Source organism: Papio anubis, chromosome 9 (genome assembly GCF_008728515.1).
Source record: "Papio anubis isolate 15944 chromosome 9, Panubis1.0, whole genome shotgun sequence".
Taxonomy (NCBI): Eukaryota; Metazoa; Chordata; class Mammalia; order Primates; family Cercopithecidae; genus Papio; species Papio anubis.
In genome coordinates, this window is record NC_044984.1 from 68,618,935 (window position 1) to 68,643,457 (window position 24,523).

A 24,523-nucleotide genomic window follows, 5' to 3' on the forward strand; every position below is an offset into this window, starting at 1 on the left:
CTGATCTGGAGGAAAAGTTAATTGTCTTATTCTGGCCCCTTCTAACCTGGGTATTTTACACAAGTGAAGAAAAAGAGAGTTTAAAAAGTATCTGTGGAGGTTAAAGTCCAAGGACATGGTGCCTCTAAACAGAAGAAAGTTAAAAAACCAAAACCTGAATTTCCTGTATACACACCTTTAGACAGTATATAGATTCAGTCTCATGATCATGGAACTTCCATAGAAGAAACTGAGGAACAAATGGAAGATTGGTTGGAAAACAGGAACCGAACACAGAAAAAAAAAAAAAAAAAAAAAAGGCACCTGAATGGACAGAAGAGAACCTCAGCCAAGTGATAAGAAGTATGGTTAAGTTCCCAGGAAGGACTCCAGGTCCATGGGAAAAGACTGCCCACGAGTTGGGTCGATCTGTGACAGATACTTAGCCAAGGGAGACTGATTCCGTGTCTGCAATAGATATTTTTTCCATTTATCCTGGAAGTGGAAAACCACATTGTGAAGTGGTGTTTTTTTGTTTTGGGGTTTTTTTTTTTTTTTTTTTTTTTTTTTTTTTTGCCAAGTATTAGTTCTGTTTTCTTAATAACAAAGGTACCTTGGAAATAAATATGTAACAAATCTAAACTTTTGTTGTACAAAAAAAAAAAGACTGATAAATAATAACAAAATTAGAGAATGCTCCCCATTCTGTGATATCCCTGCAGGACAGTGGTGAAGGGAACTCTTCCCAGTGGGCAGAACTTCAAGCAGTGCACCTGGTTGTACACTTTGCATGGAAGCAGATATGACCAGATGTGCGATTATACACTGATTCATGAGCTGTCGCCAATGGTGTGGCTGAATTGTCAGGGATCTGGAAGAAGCATGATTGTAAAATTGTTGAGAAAGAAATTTGGGGAAGAGGTATGTGGATGGACCTCTCTGAGTAGTTGAAAACTGTGAAGTTATTTGTATCCCATGTGAGTGCTCACCAAGTGGTGATCTCGGTGGAGGAGCAGTTTGATAATCAACTGGATAGGATGATCCGTTCTGTGGACACCACTCAGTCTCCTTCCCCAGCCACACCTGTCATCGCCCAATAGGCGCATGAACAAAGTGGTCATGTTAGCAGGGATGGAAGTTACGCAGTGGCTCAACAACATGGACTTCCACTTACCAAGGCTGACCTGGCTATGGCCACTGCTGAGTGATCAATTTGCCAGCAGCAGAGACCAACACTGAGCCCTCGATATGGCACCATTCCTCAGGGTGATCAGCCAGCTACCTGGTGGCATGTTGATTATATCGGACCTCTTCCATCATGAAAAAGGCAGAGGTTTGTACTCACTGGAATAGACACTTACTCTGGATATGAGTTTGCCTATCCTGCATGCAATGCTTCTGCCAAGACTACCATCCTTGGACTCACGGAAAGCCTTATCTGTAGTATTCCACACAGTACAGAAATTCTGACCAAGGCACTCACTTTATGGCTAAAGAAGTGCAGCACTGGGCTCATCCTCATGGTATTCACTAGTTTTACCATGTTCCCCATCATCCAGAAACAGTTGGATTGATAGAACGGTGAAATGGTATTTTGAAGTCACAACTCCAACTCCAACTAGGTGACAACACTTCACGGGCTTGAACAAAGTTCTCTAGAAGGCTGTGTATGCTCTGAATCAGCGTCCAGTATATGGTACTGCTTCTCCCATAGCCAGGACTTACAGGTCCACTAATCAACGGGTGGAAGTGGAAGTGGCACCACTCACTATCATCCCTAGTGATCCACTAGCGAAATTTTTACTTCCTGTTCCTGCAACATTACATTCTGCTGGCCTAGAGGTCTTAGTTCCAGAGTAAGGAAAGTTGCCACCAGGAGACACAACAATTACTCCATTAAACTGGAAGTTAATATTGCTACCTGGACACCTTGGGCTCCTCCTACTTTTAAGTCAACAGGCTAAGGAGGGAGTTACAGTGTTGGCTGAGGTGACTGACCCCGACTATCAAGATGAAATCAGTCTACTACTCCACAATGGAGGTAAGGAAGAGTATGCATGGAATACAGAAGATCCATTAGGGTGTCTCTTAGTATTACCATGCCCTGTGATTAAGGTCAATGGGGAACTACAACAGCTCAATCCAGGCAGGACTACAAATGGTCCAGGTCCTTCAGGAATGAAGGTTTGGGTCACTCCACCAGGAGAAAAACCATGACCTGCTGAGGTGCTTGCTGAAGGCAAAGGGCATACAGAATGGGTAGTTGAAGAAGGTAGTCATCAATAGCAGCTACAACCATGTGACCAGCTGCAGAAACGAGGACTGTAATTGTCATGAGTATTTCCTCCTTCTCGTGTTAAAGATATGTTTGTGCATGTATACACTTGTACTAAGAAAATATCTTCATTTTCTGTCCTTTTCCTTCATCACGTGACTTAAGATTTATTGACTTCATATCAGCATGTAAGTATTTTTAACTTTTTGTAATAGTATTTGCGTTGGGGATTGGTGCGATTCAGGTTGTGCGAAGGATAGGTATTATGTTACGTATAATTATGACTTTATTATTGTCTTTATTTGAAGATTATGTATGATCTCGGGAGATAGTATTTGTTCAAATTCACAAGGAATGGACTTGTGATGGTTAATACTGAGTATCAACTTGATTGGACTGAAGGATACAAAGTGTTGATCCTGGGTGTGTGTGTGAGGGTGTTGCCAGAAGATATTAACATTTGAGTCAGTGGGCTGGGGAAGGCAGATCCACCCTTAATCTGGTGGGCACGATCTAATCAGCTGGTAGCAAATATAAAACAGGCAGAAAAACGTGAAAAGGAGAGATGGGCTTAGCCCCCCCAGCCTACATTTTTCTCTCATGCTAGATGCTTCCTGTCCTCAAACATCGGACTCCAAGTTCCTCAGTTTTGGGACTGGAACTGGCTGTTTTTGCTTCTCAGCTTGCAGATAGCCTATTGTGGGACCTTCTGATCATGTAAGTTAATACTTAATAAACTCCTATATATATATGTGTATGTATGATGTATAGGATAACTAATACGATATATATACATATATACATATATATCCTATTAGCTCTGTCCCTCTAAGAGAACCCTAATAGAACAATGATACCTTCAAACTGAACCGCACAATTTAATCAGTATATCTAATTGATGTTTGCAGAATATCTCATCCAACAACAGCAGCATAGACATTTTTCTCAAGCTTATATGGAATATTAACCGAGATAAATACATTTGAATAAATGTAAAAAATAGAAATAAAAAGTATGTACCAGATCATGCTAGAATTAAACTAGAAATTATAGATGACTGGAAATAGCTGAAAAATTTAGAAATATTTAGAGATTAAACAATGTATTTCTAAACACAACATAATGCAAGGAAGATATTGCCAGAGATATTAAAAATATTTTGAACTAATATGAAAATGAAAATAAAACATTAACATTTGTGGGATGCCACAAAAACGGTGCCTAATTAGAAGCAAATTAATAGCACTGAATACATACAAAGGTCTAAAATAAATGACTCAAGTTTCCACCTTATGAAACTAAAGAAGACCTCTTTAATCAGAAGGAAAAAAGTAACAACTAGAGAAGAAATCAATGAAATAAAAAAGTAAGAAATCAAGAGAGAAAATTAACAATTTGAACAGCTGGTTCTTTGAAAAGATCAATAAAATAGATGAACCTTTGGCCGGGTTAACTAAGAAAAAATAAATAAGATAAAAATTTCTAATATCAGAAATGAAGAAGGAATCATCACTACTGATATCACAGACATTAAAACAGTAATAAATAATATTATGAACAATTTTAAGCTGTTCAAATGTTGCAGCCATGTTTATAAATACTCATCTTGGCCAAGATTGATTGATCTGGTATAAGCCAATATATAGAAAATGTTTATTGAGCACTTTTTGTATAATAATTTACCCTAGCTTCTGAGGATCCAACAGCAAGCAAACACAAAAAAGTTCTTTCCTACACTGAGCTTACATTTACTTACTGCCTAAACAAATAATTTTAGAGGTAATGAGAATTCAGATTTTTTTTCCTTGCTTCTGCCTGCGATTCTTAATTTTGTGATTTAATCTTAAAAATAAAAAATACTAAATCAGTGAAATCATACTTTTTGTTCACAAATTTTGACTTTCCATCACACTCCAAATACAGTCCTTGCGGTTAAAGTACCCCTATTTGTTATAACCCTGCCTCTCCATACTTCCATGACTCTGCTTTTGCCAGCTTTCTCCGCTTTTGAGTTTCATAGATAGTGTTGTGGTTTAGTTTACTTGAAATACTCTTCAGCGAAAATAGCTGCACGGCTTGTTTCCTCCCTCCTGTTAAGTCTCTGCTCAAATACATCTTTATTGTTGAAATCTTTCATGACAAGCCTGTACAAAATAACAGCCTAACTTTCATTAATGTTCTTATCCTGCTTTAATTATCTTCATAGAAGTGGTCCCCAATGGATATAATATATAAACTGTACTTTATCATCTATCTACACTCATACATGCCACTAGAAGATAAGCTGCATGAGAGCAAAATGTTTGTTTAGTTCATTGCCTCACCAACATTTGGAACAATGTCTGATACACAGAAGGTACTCAGTAGCAATTTATTAAATGAATAAATTCCCAATTTAAAAATATGCATATATTTTTCTATATTGGAAATTTTCAAACTTATATAATCATAAGAACAATCTGGAGAATTATAAAACATTCAGATTTCAATTTCAATATTCTTTCAGCTTTTCTATGCTACTAAAAGATGACACATAGTATAGGTGAGCCTTCACTTAGGAAGTACTTTTAGCATCTTTGCATATAGATATTAAGGGGAGAAATGAATGGTTCTGAAGTACAAAGTGAGGAAAATAGATATATTGGGATTTAGGAGTAAGGAGTATCTGGAGAAATAGAAAAATATAGACAGGCAAGCACTGTCTTAGAGACAGTTTAGAACTGAGCAAAATGCCTGGAGGACGAAGGGTGCAAAGGCAGGTGGACACACAAAAATGCCAAATAGAAAGTGGCCAAATACATTTTACATTATATTTTTAATGTAAAACTTCTCCACTGGTTGAGAACTTCAATGAAATATTCAACAAACAGTGACTATAGAAAAAATTCAAGAAAAGGGGATCTATTTCACATCTGGGTTTCAAAACATAGAAAGAAGTTAGGGAACAGAGGCATGAGTCAGAGTGGTTGCTGAGGACCAATTGTGTCCTCACCAAATTTATATGTTGAGATCCTAACCCAAAATGTAACAGTATGAGGAGGTGAGGGTGGGAGGTGATTAGCTTGTGACAGTGGAGCCCTCATGTATGGGATTTGTGCCCTTTTTATAAAATAGACCCCAAAGAACTCTCTTCTTCTACCATGTGAGGACACAGCCAGAAGACGGCTATCTATGAACCAGAAAGTGGGCCCTCACCGGATATCAAATCTTCCAGTGCCTTGATTGAACTTACACTTGCCAATCTCCAGTTGTGAGAAAAAAACGTTTGTTGTTTCTGTTACCCATTCTATGGTATTTTCATTACAGCAGCCTAAACTAAGACAGTGGGAATCATCAAAAACAGAAACTTCAGACAGGACACTGGATTTCAGAATATGGATCACTGTTATCAGTTACGATTTGATGAGAAAAAGAGAACTATGAGAAACAAAATGGATGTATTATAAAGTTTAAACTTACATGATCTTGGGTGCTGGTTAGATATTATATGTAAGTCTTCTTCCCCTATGTCAGATGATGGTCCTGAAGCTAGAAAGGAAAAATGGAAATAAACTGAGAGAGAAGAAAGACAAACTAGAATATTTGAGTATGAGCTGAAACCCATGAGGATAAACTGAAACTTGTCCATCATATAAAGCTATATTAGTCTCTCATTGTTTCCAGCCTACGATTTTGTTTGTATGGGGGGCCTGTAGTATAGCTGGGGTATTTCTCTACAGAGTTCCATGTAAGTACGGTCTAGGATCCAGGGAAACTGAAGAAAGAGATCAGAGGGAAGCTGAAGGAGCTTTGGGTCTGGCTGCAGTCCCAAGGAGATCTGGCAGAGTCTAAAGCTGTTGTGGGCTAGCTACCGCCTCGAACCAATGACATGAACCAGTAGATCCACATTCAAATATGTGACTTGTAAGAGTATCTCACTCTAGTCTGATTTTCCAAACATAAACAAGATTGCTGCTTAACTCCTTTCTTCCAAATCTTGTTAACGTATCTATTGTGGAAATCCATAACTTAGAATCATGTAAGAAAGGGAATTGTGAAAATGTGGTTCCAAATTTGTAATTTTAAGACAATATAAATGCAGTCTGTAACTGATATGTATTGCTGTGTGAAAAGCACACAGTAGTGTAAACAATAGCGTAAAAGGTCACCTTCATTTATGATTGTCTTTCAAAGTTCTAGAGATTGGCCTTGGCTGGGTGGTTCTAGCTCTGGGTTTCTCATGCGGTTGCAGATAATGAGTAACAGGGTCTGAAATCATCCTAAGGAGTTCTCTCACATGTCTGATAGATAATGACGTCAGTCACCTGGATCCCATTTGCTGCTTTGGGCTGAAACACAACTCAGTTGCCTGGATTTCATCACAGCATCATGGTTGGTTTCCAGGGCAAGCATCTGAAAGATAGCCAAACAGAAGCTGTTTCACCTTTTATGACATAACATTTGGAGTCATGCATTGTTAACTCTGCCATATTAATAAATGTATTAGTCAGGATTCAGTTAGAGAAACAGGACTAGTAAGGAATATATACCTTGAAAGGAATTCACTTATTTTAGAGGCTGGTTAGGCAAGTTTCACAACCATAAGGTACTCCATCAGGAGCAACAACTTGGAACTCTTGGATATGACTGAAGCTGCTGTCTATAGGCACGCATTTTTCAGAAAATCCCCCTGTTCTGCTCCTAATCTGGAGATCATCAAATTCCACAGAATGATTGCTATATGAAAATGATAGTCACTGCTTCAGTCACATCCACTTTGAAATCCAAGTTCATGCTGGGAGCCTTTAACCAGCTCATTGATACATTGATATTTCTATTAGACCAAGTTAATGAGTCACTCAAGATGAGAATAGAAGGAACAAGTCAGGGCTTGCAAATGAGTTTAGTTGGTTTATCCTATAGATAAGAGCATTGATGTGGTAGCTCTAGGCCGCATCACACTGATTTGGAAGGCTTAGAAAACGCCATGCCCATTTGCAGATCACTAGATAAATAGCTTGAGGAGAAAGTCTCGAAACATTGATAGAATCAGATATATTACCCATGTGTTTTTGTTTTTGTTTGGTTTTGCCTAAACGTCTGTCTGTCACACATGATTTTCCTCTTCTGTGCTCTCACAATAATTTAAAAACAATATTTATAAAGATAAATAAAATTTTAAAATTAAATAGATTCAAAATATTTAAATTAAGTAAAAATGCTGACTCTATGTGGAACAAATTAAATGGAATCTCAATTGCTATATTACTGATATCTTTAAACTTTCTTCTCTTGCTTATTTAACATAAGCAAATAAGAAACTGATACATTTAAGCTCTCTTTCACTGCTGATCACCAGCTTTAGAATCTATTCTCAGAACTTAAGATCACAAATGGTGAGAACCATGACTATGTATAAAAACAAGCTGGAAGCAGTTTCAACCTTTGGCATTCTGAGAGTTTCTTCCAGAGAGTGCTTATCCCAGCAAAAGCAAGTGAAATATAGATCTAAATGCACAGTACCCTGTCACATCCGTGACTTTACTGCTAAGACTTGAAAAAGAACTTTTCAAACTTCTTTTTTCAGGGACTTCACTACTCATGAAAGAATCTTTCCTTTGTTAAAAAGAGATCCATTGATTTAGGAAATTAAGCCTAAGACGTTCAACTATGCAGTATTACTAGTGACAACATAAGATGTTAAATCACGTAGAATTCCACATTACAGTGTGAGTTTCAAGCCTCCATTGAATACTCAACTGACTAGGAAATAAGAGGAAATAGTTTATGTAAGAATTCATTGTAACACGAATGAGTTATTTCTGCATTTAACTTACTGAAAATCTACTTGAAACACAAGGAATACATGTAAACTACTAACAGATTTATCAAGGGAGTCTATCATTGGCACAGTCTATTTTAAGGAAATTCAAGTTCACAAGGCATGCAAGACAAGTCTCACTGTTTCCTGCTAGTCAGACCACTTGCTACTGTGAAAACATCATATTTTAAGAATGACATATGTACATGTGAGTTGTTGGAAGTTTTCCTGGAATCACGTTATGGAGGAAAAAAAAAAATCACGATTCTAGTATGGTATAGTCCTTTAAAAATTCTTAGAGGACACAAGACAACTTTTTCTTAAATACGTGAAGAGTAGTCACAGAAAAGAGAGAGAAGACACTGTGAAAGTAAATCTGTAGCAGAAAAGTAAATATTACAGAAAAGATAGTTTTGTTCACTATAAGAAATAGCATTTAGACCTGTCCAATTGTGGGTGTATCTCCACAGGACGTATTGAAGCTCATTATTTTTCTCTCCACTTGCAGATTTTACTAATAGGGACAAACATTCACCATTTCAGCAACTCTGCATACATTAGCAAGTAATTTTATAGTGCCATTTGGCTTAATAAGAAATGCATTCACAAAGTTCCTTTTAAAAAATAAGCTATTTGTAAATCGAGGCACATCTGTAGTTATTTTCTTATGACTGGAAATATTAAAACTGGATATCAATTGCTAGTTAACAGCTCGAGGGGCTTTTTGTGCCTGATGGAATGTTGAGCTATATGTTCCTAGGTATTCTTTTGCAACGATAAGATTGTTAATAGCTTAATTAAAGACTGCCAAAGTAGAATTAAAGAGTTTGGCTTTACTGTTGCTTTTTTCTCATTTGATCATGGAAACTTATTTAGCCTCTCTCTTTTTCATGCTTACAGCATTATTGTGCTACAAGTCAGCATGATAAAAGACATAATGCATGAAATAGTTTATGATAATCTAATATGCACGAAATATCATACTCTCTGGAGTTCTCTGATGTGGTGGATTTCAGGTGGAATTTGAAGAATGAGTAAGATTTAATTAGGAATAGATTTCATTCTAAAAGAGGAGTAAAGACAAAGGCAGATTACTATGATTTGGAAATACTTTTAAAAAATTTCCAAAGGGCTATTCTGGGCAATTCAAAGGTAGGATGAACCTACCCCATATGGCATCAGTCAGTAAACTAGAATCAGTGGACCAACTCTGGCCTGTTTTGGTAAATAAAAAGTTATTGGATCCCAGACTTGCTATTTCTTTACACATTGTTTACGGCTGCTTTTCTGAGACAAACTGGAGAGTTTAGTGCTTGTGACTCTCTAGAGACTGAGTGGCAGCAAAATTCTAAAATATTTGCTATCTACTCCTTTTAAGGAAAAGTTTGCTGACTCCTGCTTTAAGGAATCTTTGTGTGTCCTTAGAAAAGAAAAAGAGAAAGACCTTGCCTGTGAGAAATTCCCAAAGGATTTTCTCTGCAGCAGCGATTCTTTGTTCTTTATTATTTTGGAGATAATTCATATGATAGTTTTTAGAATATAAAAGACAATAATGGTTTAGTGGAAAAGCAAGAAGATCTCAGTATTTCACAGCAGCTAAATTTCTGTCTCAGCAACAAGAAGGAGGTTGATTTACAATTTATTTAAATGACAGTAATCATGATACCTGCAATATATGACATTTTGTGTAACTTCTAGTATTATTTCATCTTTAGTATTAAACAATAAATCTTGATATTGCTTAGGATTAGGAGAAGAGTTAACTACGTAAGTACTCATGCTATATACCTGATCGAAGAAGATATATTAGAAAGTCTTCATTCTTCTTCAGTACCTCATTTTTCCTTTATTCATCTACTCATTTATTTCTTCTTGGCCGAAAAGGCAATTCACTTCAAAAAGCTATATTACTGAAAAATATGATGGAAGACATAAGTCACATAAATTAGACAATTCAAAGATAAGGCTGTTTCTGGCTCACCACTAATTTTCCTTTGATTTGTGCTTTTTTCCTTTTTACACAGAAGTCTGCATATGTTTTGCCATAAGTCAGGTTAACTTCACACCTGATGATTAGTTCCATGTGACTGGTGAAAAGTATTGCTATACATAAAACATACGTGGTTTCAGACCCTATCAGCCTGTAAACACAATGATTATTTACTACGTCAACGTGATTCTAAAATTGCTTTTTAGGACTTTTGTTATTTAGTGCTGAGGTAAAAATTTTTGAAACAGTTGGGCTTTCACTGAAATTGCTTGACAATCATGAGTAAATCTTTTCACAAAAATACTGAGAGCAAGTAGAGAAAACATTGGCTTTATCGCCTGGAGGTAAGAGTACAATACTATTTTTTTTTTCCTCTCTCTCTCTGGTGCTTCCAGTGCTTAGTTAAGAAGCTTTAAGTCTTTGTATGATCATTGAGTGGGACCTGAAATAAGTCAAACAGAAGCTTAATTCCTGCTTCTTTTTGACAATGATTTTCTCAAGCTCTCTACTTCAGTTTTCACATCTGCAAAATTAAGCTAAAAATTTCTCTCAAAAAGTTGCTATGTTTTAAGTGTAAGAAAACACATAGTAGGCACGCTGTCATATACACAAGCATTTTCTACATCAATGTTATAGACCCTATTTCTTACTGTTTAACAATATACTTAGATTAACATCCATATATTTAATAAAACAAAATTTTAATTGAAGGGAAGAAAATTATTAGGCAAATTATTTACCATGACCAAATTTGTCCATAATTACAGTTTACTCATTTTGTAACTTACCCAAATATCATTCTTTTATGATATGTAACATACATTGGTAGATATCATTGATACTTCTTTCTCTGATAATGTCTACTGCTGTAGAGAAAAGACTTCATTAAATATCATCAATATCCTGCTATTTACACATAGTCCTTAAAGCTTCTGAATCCTGGAAGAGTGGTATTGATTATCATCTTACTTAGTGTCACATCTTCCAGAATTTTTATGGGAGTGGTGACAATTGCCACTGCCTAGAAAGCGGCTAGGAATGAAGATTAAACAACTGCTTTGATTCTAGATTGTTATCACCCAGATTGAAATGACATAACGCACTGCATAGAGAAGGCAAGCAGCTTATTGAGGAAGAAATCTAATATTGACATCCTATTTATCTAAATCAATTCTAAAGATAAAAATATCAAATCAATGTTAATCAAATGGAATGCAAGCTGACCCTGAGTATAAGGGGGAGGAAATGTTACTCAAAACATGTGACCAGCTAGCTTTTATATCCTTTTACTTTCCTTCTATTAAAAATATATAAAAATAAAATAACTATAAAATTATACATACACAATTTTCTGCTTCAATGATGTAGTTACCATCTGTTTTTAGGGAGAAAGTTTCTTCTCCAGAAGCTGTACCATTGATGTATATTGTACAGCAGTTGAGAGAAGCATTTCAAAGAACCAAAGAGGTTGTAAACTTCCAGTAAGTTCCTTTCCAAGATTTTTTTTTTCCAAGACATCCATTTCAGGGATGCTAACAACGAACCCTACTGAGGATCTGTGGTTGTTCCTGCTGGGATTTTTTTTTTTTTTTTTTTTTTTTTTTTCTGGAGTTGCTGGGTTTCTTTTAAACACTCTTAAACAAAAGGGAAGGGTGTGTAATAGAAAAGCATGGCTCTGAGCCAGATCCCAATCTGGTCGTGTGTGTGTGTGTGTGGAGACAGAGACAGGATCCGGCTATGTTAATCAGGCTAGTCTCAAACTCTGGGCCTCAAGCAATCCTCCCACCTCAGCCTCCCAAATTGCTGGAATTACAGGTGTGAGCCACCACACCTGGCCCTCAATCTAGACTTCAGCCAACAGAGTGATCAGTTACTTGTTGTAAGAGATCTCCATTCTAGTGTTTTTGAAGATGACAGAAACTACTCAATGTAAGAAGAAACGTAAAGGAAAATGTCATGCTTGGTTACTTCTGAAAATTCACACTTCAGACTTTTGTTATACGTAAGGTAATAGAAATCATACTATAAAAGTGTCAAGTTTAAAGAGTTTATATGTTCTGTGTCAAAAATTGTTTTCTATCCCATCCTCCAAAACCGTATCTTGTAGACATAGATGAGAGAATTTAGCTTAGTAGATGATCATCAGTTATAAGTGACCCCAATTTACAGAATTTATCTTCTGTTTTCTGTTGTCACATCAACCAGTCTAATGTAATTAGACACATGATGTAAATGTATTTTGTAGGTTTAAAATACGCCATCTGCTTGATAGTTATACATATTGCAACCACCATTTAGTGCCAGCATTATAAAAAAAATATATATATATATATATATTTATTTCTGGGGGGAAACAGACTCGTACTTTGTTGCCTGGAGTGCAGTGGTGCAATCTCAGCTCACTGCAACCTCCACCTCTTGGGTTTAAACAATTCTCGTGCCTCAGCCTCTCAATTAGCTGAGCTTACAGGCACGCACCACCATGCCCGGCTAGTTTTTGTATTTTTAGTAGAGACAGTGTTTCACCATGTCGGCCAGGCTGGTCTAGAACCCCTGACCTCAAGCAATCCACCCGCCTCGGCCTCACAAAGTGCTCGGATTAGACGCATGAGCCACCGTGCCAGGCCATAAATAAATATTATCACAAGAAATTCAATCAAAGTAATCTCACTTTTAATTGGCAAATTTTTTTAAAAAAAACTCAAATTACGTGGTATTAAGGAAAAAGAGTTTAAGCTTTACAATACATTGACAACACAGTAACATTAAAAATTAAAGGCAAATATTATGTTACAGATTTAAAAACCACCCAGATAGATCCTGCGCCTGGCCAGCCCCGCCCGGTCTTCCCTCCGGCCCACCTGACAGTCACGCGTCTCTCCTCCTCCCCACCTTGTGGCCGGCAGCTGCCCTCCAGCTTTGGCTCAGTGGACTGGCTCTCCCAGAGCAGCTGCTCAGGGCCGACTCACACCTACAGGCCTGCCATGTCTCCCAGGGGAGCCTCACTGGCCCAGGTCAGATATCCGGCACCCGGGAGCCCCCTCAGGCCGTCAGCATCAAGGAGGCTAGGTCCTCAAATCTGCCTGCGCCGGAAAGGGCCGCGGCTGGGTCGAGTAAGGGGCCAAACACCTGGCGGCCCCCAGTGTCTGCACTGCCTTTATCACTGAGTAGGTCGGCGACTTGGAGAGCGTCTTCCGGCCCTCTAGAGCGGAAGAGGCTGGTCAGGGAGATGCCCCTCTCGGAGGTCCAGATAAATACCTGGTTTCAAAATCCCCGGATGAAACACAAAAGGCACATGCAGGACTCTCAGCTGAATAGCCCCTTGTCTGAGTCACTCCACGCTCCCTCGGCTTTCCACTCACCGTCTTCTGGCCTTCCCAATGGCCTGCAGCTGCTGTGCCCTTGGGCACCCCTGTCTAGGCCCCAGGCTCTGATGCTGTCCCCTTGCTCCTTCTGGGGTCTCTGCCGAGTGGGACAAGAGGCCCTGGCCTCTGCATGGGCTTCCTGCTCTGGGCAGCCTCTGGCATACCATCCCCCAAGACCAGGAAGTGGTATGCATCCGCTGGGACCAGCCCTGTCTACCGGGCCTTGGGGCCTGTGTGCTCTGCCGAGACAAGGGATGCATTTTGAGGAAGCTCCTCTGATTCCGTGCCTCCCACACACGTGGCCTGTGCAGATGGCACCTGGCACCTACCTGGAGGACTCAGCTGTTCTGTTTACATCGTGGCGGCACTTCTCACCCTGACCCACGCAAAGGTTCTGGAGATTTCTGGAGAATATATTTATTAAAGTCACCTCTTCACTGAAAGTTGCCAAAAGGGTCAGTTTAGGAAGTAAATGAAGGGTCAGTGAACAGAGTCAAACACAGAAGTGGGTTTGTCATGGGTAGGGCTTTCAGCATATGATGAAAGGATAATTTGTTTTTTAAAGTGTCAGAAAAAACTGCTTTTCTTGGAAAAAGTAAAGATTGTAAGCTTTGTGTGTAAAAAAGAAAACCGTGAAGGATTGGGAATGCAGGTGTCGTGTTTATAACTTTATGGTTCGAGTTCCTTTTAACAAGGACTCCAAAGCTGGAAAGCAGGAGCGACAAGGGTGAAAATTAAGACTGCGTGCTGGGGCCCTGCAGTGCGCTCTAGGCCTTGCGTGAGCTGAGACTGTGCCCGCAGCCTGCTGGGGGCTGCTCTTCTCTGGTGAGGGAAAGTGGGCCAGCTGGGACCTGCTGCTGTACCTGGACTGAAGCCTCCAGCATGTGCTCATCTGTCCCCCTCCTCGCAGCAGCCTCAGGACAAAACAGAATGACTCAAGGACAGCACTTCCTGCAGAAAGTCAGGAAGTGCCCAGGACTACTACCCGGGTAGTCCTCTCCCTCATTGATGGACCATTCTTGGTGCAGACTCTTCACTGCACGCACCGAAGCTTAGACAAGCGCACATCTGTCCATGTCGCCCCAGAGTGCCCAGGAGGCAGGCAGCGCGAGGCGCCCAGACAGATGGGGTCAGCCTACAGGACTGTGAGGCGACTTGTGAAACCGACCCAAGCATCCCAACAGGAACAAAAGTGTGGTCCTGTGGCCATGTCCACAGCAAGTTCCACTTTCCCCTTGCTCATTTCTGCGTTGGTGGAGGTGTTTACAACCAGCATATGCTTTTATAATACAACCTCAGGTAAGAGTGGAAGAGCTGCTGTGCGTCCTGGCGAGTGATAATGTGACAGAAGCCTAGGTGAGGCCCTCGGAGAGCAGTGACTGGACGGGGGCTCCTGGGTGAGGCTTGGACAGCACTGATTTGTGGATGTGGAAGGGGCCACGTTGTCCGTGATAAAAGTATAAATGCGCCGCCAAAATAAATAAATAAATAAATCACCCAGCACTTTGGGATGCCCAGATGGGTGGATCACTTGAGGCCAGGAGTTCAATTCCAGGAAACCCGGTCTCTACTGAAAATACAAAAATTAACCAGGCGTGGTAGCCTGGGCCTGTAGTCCCAGCTACTCAGGAGCCTGAGGCACAAGAATCACTTGAACCCGGGAGGTGGAGGTGCAGTGAGTAGAGATGGCGCTACCGCACTCCAGCCTGGGTGACAGAGCAAGACTCTGTCAAAATTAAAAAAAAAAAAAAGTGTGTGTATATATATATATAAATCACAGTTGGAAGAATATACATCTAAGAAGTTGCCACATTACAAGATTTTTGTATCTCAATGGTAGATTGTAATAAAATGTGTTTGACCAGTGAATTAATTCACAGAACACATTTGGGTTAAAAAATAAAACAGAAGAGTAAATTTTATAGCTTTTGTTAAAACTGTGGCCAAAAAGTGAGCCATATTGAGGGAGCCTGTTGTCACTGCAACAAGAAGGGAAGAACAGAATAGCTTTTCCTGTACACTCTTGGATATTACAAGAAACAAGATTCTAATCGCATATTGGCAGCTATTGCAAACGTGGATATTTGTGGATTAATCAGTGTAAAGTAGGTACATTTTGTTTGGTCCTTTATATATTTCTCTACATTCTCCCCCTTTTGTACAATGCTTCCTCTCTGCCTTCAATAAAGAATCGCCTACCATTTTGGCAGAGGTCGGTGGAAAGTTTCCTAGCTGAGCCTTAAATTCCTCCCTGTGGGGATCTCAAACTAAAACTATATATTCCTTGATATTAGGAATATAACAAAGATGTTATTTTTCATATTAGGGTATTTTTCATACAGTACTTTGCTAAATGGTCTCATTTCTTCTATGCTAATTTGTTAAAATGATATCAATTCAAATGATGAAATAATATATAAATAGGATTCATTCAATAAATATTGAAGTATTACAAATACTTAGCAGTGTTCCATTTTTTGAATCTGTTGATTCAATCCTCATAATCCATTTGTTTGTTGTCATTTCACATTTTAAAAAGGCTACTTGATTCTCAGTAGTTGAATTTTCACTGCATGTGAGTGTTTACACTATTTAGCTTATATTGGTAAGTTATCTGACATGACTTTTAGTGTGTATGTTACCTTATGTCATTCTGAGTAAAAGTGTCTTTTATTTTGACTTCTACAAATTGATACAATAAAGAAAACTGGAAAAAATAGTTTACCACTATTTAAACACATTTTTTTTTTAAAAAAAAGCTTTCAATTAGAGAAAGCTTTCAATTAGAGGTGTTACTAAAATTTTTAAAAAGCAAAATTATAGAAACTTGCTACCCTTTGGAATAAACATAATCAGCAGTATTAATAATTTACCAAATATAAGAAACTATAAATAGCATTATCAGTGGCAAGTAATGCCATTATGAATGCTTTCTTTGTTGTTGTGAAGTGGGATCAAAATATTACTTTATATAGAATTTTTTATCATTAATTTTAAAATAAAGGCACTTTTAGTGGTTGACTATTATAAGGAGATGATTATATATTATTTTTAAATTTTAGGAAATTTAGTAATCTTTTTTTAAAGAAAATTGTAGCCATACTGAAAAAAATGATTGAATATCTTATAAATAAAGTTCTCTAGCTTGTTCCAGTTGCAACTGAATCCTACAATGTGCTACTTGTCTTTTCTTTATGTTGAAGTCCTTCCACACTTGCTTTTCACGTCTCTCCATTAAGATATATGACTATTCTTCAAATGACACCTGAATAAACAGCAGTTAAATCTAAGTGCTTAAATGTATGATAGGTGACCAAATATATAAAAACTAGTCTCATAAGTTTTAAAACAACTTAGCATATTAACATATTATTAACAAGTAGTATTAGAGAATCCCATACATTTAAAGAAGTTTGCAGTGAAATAGTAAATGTGACTGAGAATGGAAGTAAAATAGAGAAAGATGAATTCCATGTAACCTTTGGGAACCAGTAATCTGCTCTGAAGCAACCAACTACATAAAGGTCACATCAAAGCAAGAATACAGTGACCCTGTATAAAATATTGGAACAGTTTAATGGATATTTTGTGACTTTCAAAGGTTATAAATCTAAACACTGTACCAAATCTGAACTCTCTTGAAATCAAGTGCCATTAAGAATACCCTAATCTACCACTCAGATATGTAATTATGTCAAATTCCAGCGTTATATCTTCATAATAGACATTTCCAGGGCTTAAGCACACTCCACACATGAAAAGAATAATGTGTGTATTCTGAAACATCAACTAATAGATCAATGACTTTTCTTTGGTTTTGTTATACATTACGATTCTTTATTTGTCTCTCAAATTTCTGCCTTTGTTATTAAGCTTATTTTAACTACTCTTCGAATGAGTTTAATTTATATAAGCAGGATATAAATGTCTGTAAAATTAAAAGTGAAAGTAATTGTTTAAGTCCAGCCCCCTTCCCTCCCTCCAGCAACTCTTTACCAAAAAAAAAAAAAAAAAACCAACAACAAACAAACACACAAACAAAAACCCACCACCAACCAAAAATAACCCAGCAGTTTTACAAGCCTTTTTATGGAAAGGGGATTTGAAAAGAACAGTATTTGGGGTGCCAATGCATTGGGAGATGTACTCATTAAGCAGCCCACCTTTCTTCCTTTCTGGGATGTTCAGGGTTCTGGGCACATAGGTGTTTTACTGAAGATACTTGGGCACCAAGTTCACCCACATGTACTGTTATTGCCTTAAAACAATACAATATCCTCATCATCCATATTGTCCTTGATACTTCCATGATTAGTGCTAATAGAAGGGGCATGGAGGAGAAAAGTTGTTGGCAGGTAATCTCATGTTCCAATGGCCTTTAGTTTCCGTGTATATTGATTTCCCATAGAATAATACTCCAGGTATATCTCTGTCTACTCCTCTTTAAAGAAAGAATAAATGATTAGATTGTTGAGTTAGGGAAGGGGAGTTAGGGCTACATAGCTCAGCTCCTTTCTACTCATCTTCAAGTTTTATACTTCCGTGACACATTCTGTGATAAGCCTCATAGTAGAGACTCTAGTCTGGTGGTGGTAAGGCTGTGGATTTCCAGGACTTCTTGTGAGTTGTAGAAATACATATTGAGATTTGTAGCAAATACCACAAAACTCACCACCATCAAAATTATTTTCTTATATTTCCCAGAAACTTTTCAGTTAGGAGACAGCCTGTGGCTAATTTGGTCCAGTGTCTTTTAAGGTGAAATAAATAGCATAAGGCACTTCCAAGAAGAATAAAGATAAGCTCTTGAGTGATTATTCTCTCTCTCTTTTGCTGATCCATCAACTAGCAGCTGTTCCAGATGGTACAGCTACAAGATGGTGGAGCTTTAAGCCTAAAAATGCCTGGTTCCAGAATCACCCCCTGCCCCAACCACATCTGCCCATGCGGTTGTTTTGTAACACAGCCAGGATCAGCTTTCTGAGTGTACGACTTGTGAAGGTGCACAGGAGTCTGGGATTAGAAACTCTCAGTGTTTGATTTAATGTTCTGTTGTTGCCATCTTAAAATTCTTAATATTTTTGAACAAGGGATCTCATATTTCCAAAAATTATATAGCTAGTAACGACCACAGCAAAATCTAGAAAAACAAGTTATAACTAGCAGAGAATTTTTACAGCTGACAATAAAATCCACTCCAGCTAGTATGAAAGAACAAATGAGTTTATTTAAGAATATTATTTAGGTACGGGAATTACATACTAAATTTCTAGAAACCATACAAATAGGAAAACTGTACAGTCACACCGTAGAAATATTTTATTGAAAGCCTGAAGCAGCAGCAGCTTTCTGCTCCCCAAACATACAGAATGCCAGGGACCGGATAACAGAAAGCCTTATATGGCTACTATTAAAAACAAACAAACAAACAAAAACCTCCAAAAAAGGAAACAGAAAAATATTTTCTGACTTTGCTTGCTAGAGAAGCCTTATGACCTCTTCCACATAATTTTTAGTTCAGCCTTTCAAGTCTTATATGGGAGCCTGCGGTGTAGAACTTTGTCACTTTTGAAAACTTAGCTTCAAAGGTATAAGAAATGAGATTTTACCTCACCATTCCCTAGTTTAAAGAATATATGTTGATCGAACCAAACTGCAATATTTACCAGAGACAGGATTGACCTGCTTTTTAAAATTTTTATATATTTATTTATCTATTTTTAAGATGGAGTCTTGCTCTTTTGCCCAGGCTGCAGTGCAGTGGCATGATCTCAGCTCACTGCAACCTCTGCCTCCTGGGTTCAAGCAGTTCTCCTGCCTCTGTCTCCTGAGTAGCTGGGACTACAGATGTGTGCCACCATGACAGGCTAATTTTTTTTGTAATTTTTGTAGAAATGGGGTTTCACCATGTTGGCCAGGCTGGTCTCAAACTCCTGACCTCAAGTGATCCACCCACCTTGGCCTCCCGACGTGCTGAGATTACAGGCATGAGCCACTGTGCCCGACCCAGGATTGGCCTGTTTAATCTTGGGACTCAGAATTGGGAAGCCATCCCAAAGACTCACCCTAAATTAATTAGGATGCTTTGTATATGTCTTTAAACATATCTCCTAATTATTTATTTTTCTCCAATACCACTAAAATCAATTGACATCCACATATCATCTGGCTTTTTTGTTTTTTTCTAAAATTTTGTCTATGTAAAATCTCTGTAAAAGGATCTTTAAAAAAACAAACAAAAATGCATCTCTGATCATGATGTTCCTCTGCTTAACAATCCTCTATTTCAAAACAAACCATTCTTTGAGGATGCATCTAACGTCTTAACGTGGTACACTAGTCTCTCTATCTTCTGGCCCTTACTTTTCTTTCTATTCTCATGTCTTTTCACACTCCATCTTGCACTCAATCTTTCATCCATATTGAACTATATTTTTCTAGCCTATAAGCTTCCTCTCTCCATGCAATTCTTTTGCATTCAGTGTTCTACTTTTTCCAAATTCTGGGTGCCTTCACTTGGCTAATTCCCATTCTTAGATAAAGACTTGGCTTAAATTCACTTCTGAGGTTTTTTCACTGTCTCCCTCTCCCAGGCCACAGATTAGTATGCCCAACTTTCTGATTCCCTTGCATTCTTTACTTTTCCTGTGTGAACTGCATGGAAATTACTTGTATAATTGTCTCTATTCTCTGATAAACTACACACTCTGTGAAAACTGAGGACATGATTGTTTCATGTATCGACACATCTTTATACCTAACAAAATTTCTCAGAGATAATGTGCTATCAACAAACTTATGAGAAATAACATAGAATGAATAGATGAGTGAGTGCATGAATACATAACTCAATGATTAAATGAAAGGAAATGTAGCTCTGGCTTCTAAGTGTGTTTTATACTATCCAATGGTTCTATTTGTTATATAGTGAGATACTATAAGTTCTGGAGACCTAGGTTTTATCTTTGGATAGTCCATGGGTTTATTAATTCAACAAAAATTTATCATAAAATTACTATATGCCTAGCCTTATGGCTTTGTGTCTTTGTGTACCCAAGCTAAATATTCAGGATCTCAGTTTCATCATTTGCAGTATCAGAGTAATAATATTTATCTGAAGAGTAATAATATTTATCTGAAGTTTTTTGTAAAAATCTAGTGAATTTACAAAAATATTAATTTTGTATTACTGTTAGTATTGTTAAATAGTTGAGTTTCCTATTAGATGGTGTTTGTATTATTGACAGTGTTTTAGATAATTTATTCCTATTAAAATGTAGATACATGACTTACTTCACTATTATATAAGCAGAATATGTTGAGACTGGTAAATAGTTTAGAATCAAATTTTAACTTAATTAAAACATGCTCTGTATTATTTGTCTAATTTATGGCGTCCATCCCAGAGACTTAAGGTACAATCGCATGTTTTACATTTCCCTTAGTTTTGCAACCTCAAAAAAAATCCATACTCAGACTCAAGTTTTGGACTGCTCTACAACTGCATTTATCTTACATCAATGTAATTACATTGTCCATCATACCATCTAAATTTGTCTATCTATCTATCTATCTATCTATCTATCTATCTATCTATCTAATTAGCTATACTACTGTGTTTGTGCAATCTATCTCAGAAATAGTAGTCTAATCCAGATTAAAATTGAATTGAAACTCCACTTTCTGACATGAAATGAATACAGGGAAAAATAAAAGTGATCAAGAGGAAGAAGAATGTATGTGTGAATATCTGTCATTGCAACTCTACTATTCCACTTATACGTTTTATATTGTATCTCTCCCAAAGTCAGACCTTGCATTTCAAAGAAATGTCGTTGCAAATTAAATTTATCTGACTGCCAGTCAAAATGCCCTTAAGGAATACTTCCATTGTTATAAAATTTCAAACATATTTTGAACATAATTCATGGCTTCAACCTTCCATAGATAACCCTACCATTCATTCCACATTACCTGATACAGACCTCTATAAATTTTTCAGTTATCTGTTTCATATTAAATACCAAACATTCTCTTTTGATTTCATATACATTGCTCCTTTTTGCCAAAAAAGGTCTTAGGGATTTTTTTTTTATGTTTTATGTTTTAGGGTTTTTTTTTCTTTATGTTTTTTCCTGACATTTTTGCCTAGATATTTTTTCTTTCTCCTGTGGTTCACTAAATACTTTCCCGACTTATTTGACTCCTGCACCCTTTTATATCACAAGGTATATCCCTAATCCATGGTGCATATCACATTTGTAATGTCACTTTACTTTTTATGTACAATTGATTAATGTCTGTGTCATCCAGTAGATTATATGAACCAAGGGAGCATGTCTCTTCATGCTCACAATTTTAATTTCAGGATCTGGCCTATTAATTTACACATAAGAGGTTTTCTATACATGGTTTAGAATGAGTAAATGATTCCCCAATCCCTGGGTTATGAGGTAGGTGAATTTATAAGTCAAATTGAGACACGTAAGAGTCAAGTTAAATACATAAAAATATCATTATCATATAAAACATAAGGACAAAAATATAAGAAGGAACAAAGAGAGTTGAGAAAGGATGCTGTCATTCATGGTGCCTCCTACTTTATACCACTCTACTGTAATTCTCATTGTAAACTCATGTGGTTTTTATTACTATCATTTTACAACTGAGAGACACATGATGCAAAATGTTTAATTGGTTCAACTTCCTACCTCTAGGAAGTGGTGAGGATGAGCTGTGTAACCCAATCTAATCACCTCCAAAGCCCAGTCTCTTTCCACCACTCCATGATTGAACTACTTGCTTCAGAACTTCTGATTCTCTGTGAGATTCTCTTCAGCTTGGAGCTTTGGCCTCTGGAGTCTAAAGAATGAGTTATGTGGAAACTGTGAATTTAATCCTATCTTAGACTCACGTCTTCTTAATTGCGTTTTCTCTCCCTTTTCCCCATAAGTGCAGTCACAACTTAAATGCTTCTGCAATTGTTGATGACTACACTTATAACATGCCAGATGTTATTTCATTTAAATTATGCCCACACAGTGCAGGTGCAAAATGGAGGCCACAATTGCACAAATTTGGACTTAAGTAGTTCTATGTTTTCATTTAATCTCTATGCTTGGCTCAATGTAAATCATTTTCTTCACTTTTATTTTTCTACTTTCTAACTGCCTACAAAACTTTTAAAATATATTACTTTAAAAGTTCTGAAAATTGAGAATGGTACATATATTTTTTAGAATAAAAAAGCCTTTGCCTCTTAGGTAGACTTTGCATTTCCTCAGACTGCAAAAAGAATTACCCTGCCTATTTTTATTTACACAAATATAATATGGCTAATCCAGCCATGCTTTCCAAAGAGAACACTTTAAGGAACATGGCCATAAAGCATCAAAAATCGGTATCAAATGGATCTACTATAATCCCACAATTACTCCTCATTTAAGAGCTGAACCTTTCCACATTTCTCTTACTTTTTCTTAAATGTGTTCTCTGTTCATTCTTCCATGCTGTCATGTCCCAAAATGTAATACTTGTAGCTTTGTGTGGCATCTGCATTGGGGTCTATTGGCTCGTATACCTGAACTAGTAAGAAAAGAAAAGGAAAAAATCTAAAATGTCTATAAAAATGATCATCCTAGGATACATGCTAGATGACTATTTTATAGCTTCTGACCAACTACTGTATTTCATTAAACCCAAGATGAGATCAATTGTATGGCACACTATTATTTTAATTATCATTAAGAAAACACTGTAAATTAAAATGTATCTCAGTATTTTCTTTTTATACTATGGAAAAAATTTTTTGGACTCAGTTTAGACTTGCATTTTAAAATGTATCACTCTTGTATATACATTTAAAAAGGACATACAAGAGAAATGATTTGGTTAAAGTATTACACAAATATTTTTGATTTAGTCTGGCTCTTTGGAATCACCAGAATTGTCAATCTCTTTATTTTACCTCAGAATAACATCCATTGTGAACATCAATAGTATTACTAATAAAATGATACAGGATTCCTTTCAGGAATACTCTAGTTTTGTCTCTGAGATATTTTTCCATGTCAGTTACTGCCATTCTGCAGAATTTTGTTGTTCTCTTGGACTTTTCAGAAGATATTACGGAATATCTTTTGGCAACAATGATAAACCATATACCTTTTTCTCAAATGGTTTTTAAATGCCCTGTTGATATAAAGCAAGGGGTTATGGTTGTCGAAGGGTGGCAGAATATGCCACCCCAAAACATGCCACTTTGGCATAAAGACTATTTTGAGATAAAGGCAATTATAAATACCACAGATGCAAGAAGAAAGAACACTCTGACCCTCCCCTTTCACTGTACAAACGGACTTTATTGAAATAATTCTTATCTTCCTTTAGCCTCCGCATAGGGTTTAGCTACTTTTACATAATTGCCTCTCTTTGTTCAACCTAGTATAAAAACATGTAGGTTTGGCCACTTCTTTGGATCTTCCGTTTTTCATGAAAGCTCTCAGGTCATTTAACACTTATGTGAAATACATATTTGTGCTCTTCTCCTTTTAATTTGTCTTATATCAATTTAATTCTCAGACCCAGCCAAAACTCTAAGAAGGTAGAGATAAAATTTTGCTTACCCTACATTGTCCAACTATGTCATAAGAAATGACAGCTAAGGCCCCCAAAGCACAGGTAATTGCTTCTACTGCTTGGCCTATGACAATGTTAAGAGGCATCAACATTTTAAACAATTTAAAATATAAATATGTACATATAATACATACATAAGACTCCTTTTTAAATAAAATTTGGGTAACCCAATAGCAATCTAAGATTGACTAGTGTTATATCATGCCTGACTAAATGATTTTATTGGATATCTGTTGCCATGTTTCTATTACACTAATATGAGGTTCACTTATCCAGTGATTCTCATACTATAGATTTCCGCTCTGGATATGATAAGCTTAACCATGTGTTCCTTGTTTTTTGAAATCTGTGTTACTTCATCGTTGCATCATGCTCCTTCATAAAATAAGTTAACTTATCCATATCAATAGTTAAAGAAGTATTCACTAAGTACTGCCCCAGGGAAAGAAGGAATTACACAGCTAAAATTTTATGGT

The 24,523-nt window shown here is 37.1% G+C and overlaps 1 long non-coding RNA gene and 1 pseudogene across 1 annotated transcript in view; one reads left to right on the plus strand and one right to left on the minus strand.

The window, feature by feature from the left end:
• The window catches only part of LOC108581027, a 126,011-nt gene extending 114,417 nt beyond the window's left edge, over window positions 1–11,594 (minus strand). Inside the window, exons 1-3 of the long non-coding RNA XR_002515716.2 lie at window positions 9,843–11,594; window positions 6,559–6,646; window positions 5,714–5,782 (exon numbers count right to left, since the gene is read on the minus strand). This is a non-coding gene — a long non-coding RNA (uncharacterized LOC108581027). The remainder of the gene's footprint in view (window positions 1–5,713; window positions 5,783–6,558; window positions 6,647–9,842) is intronic.
• A 360-nt stretch (window positions 11,595–11,954) lies between these two features.
• On the plus strand, window positions 11,955–14,954 carry LOC101005420 (annotated as a pseudogene).
• Window positions 14,955–24,523: the final 9,569 nt, after the last annotated feature.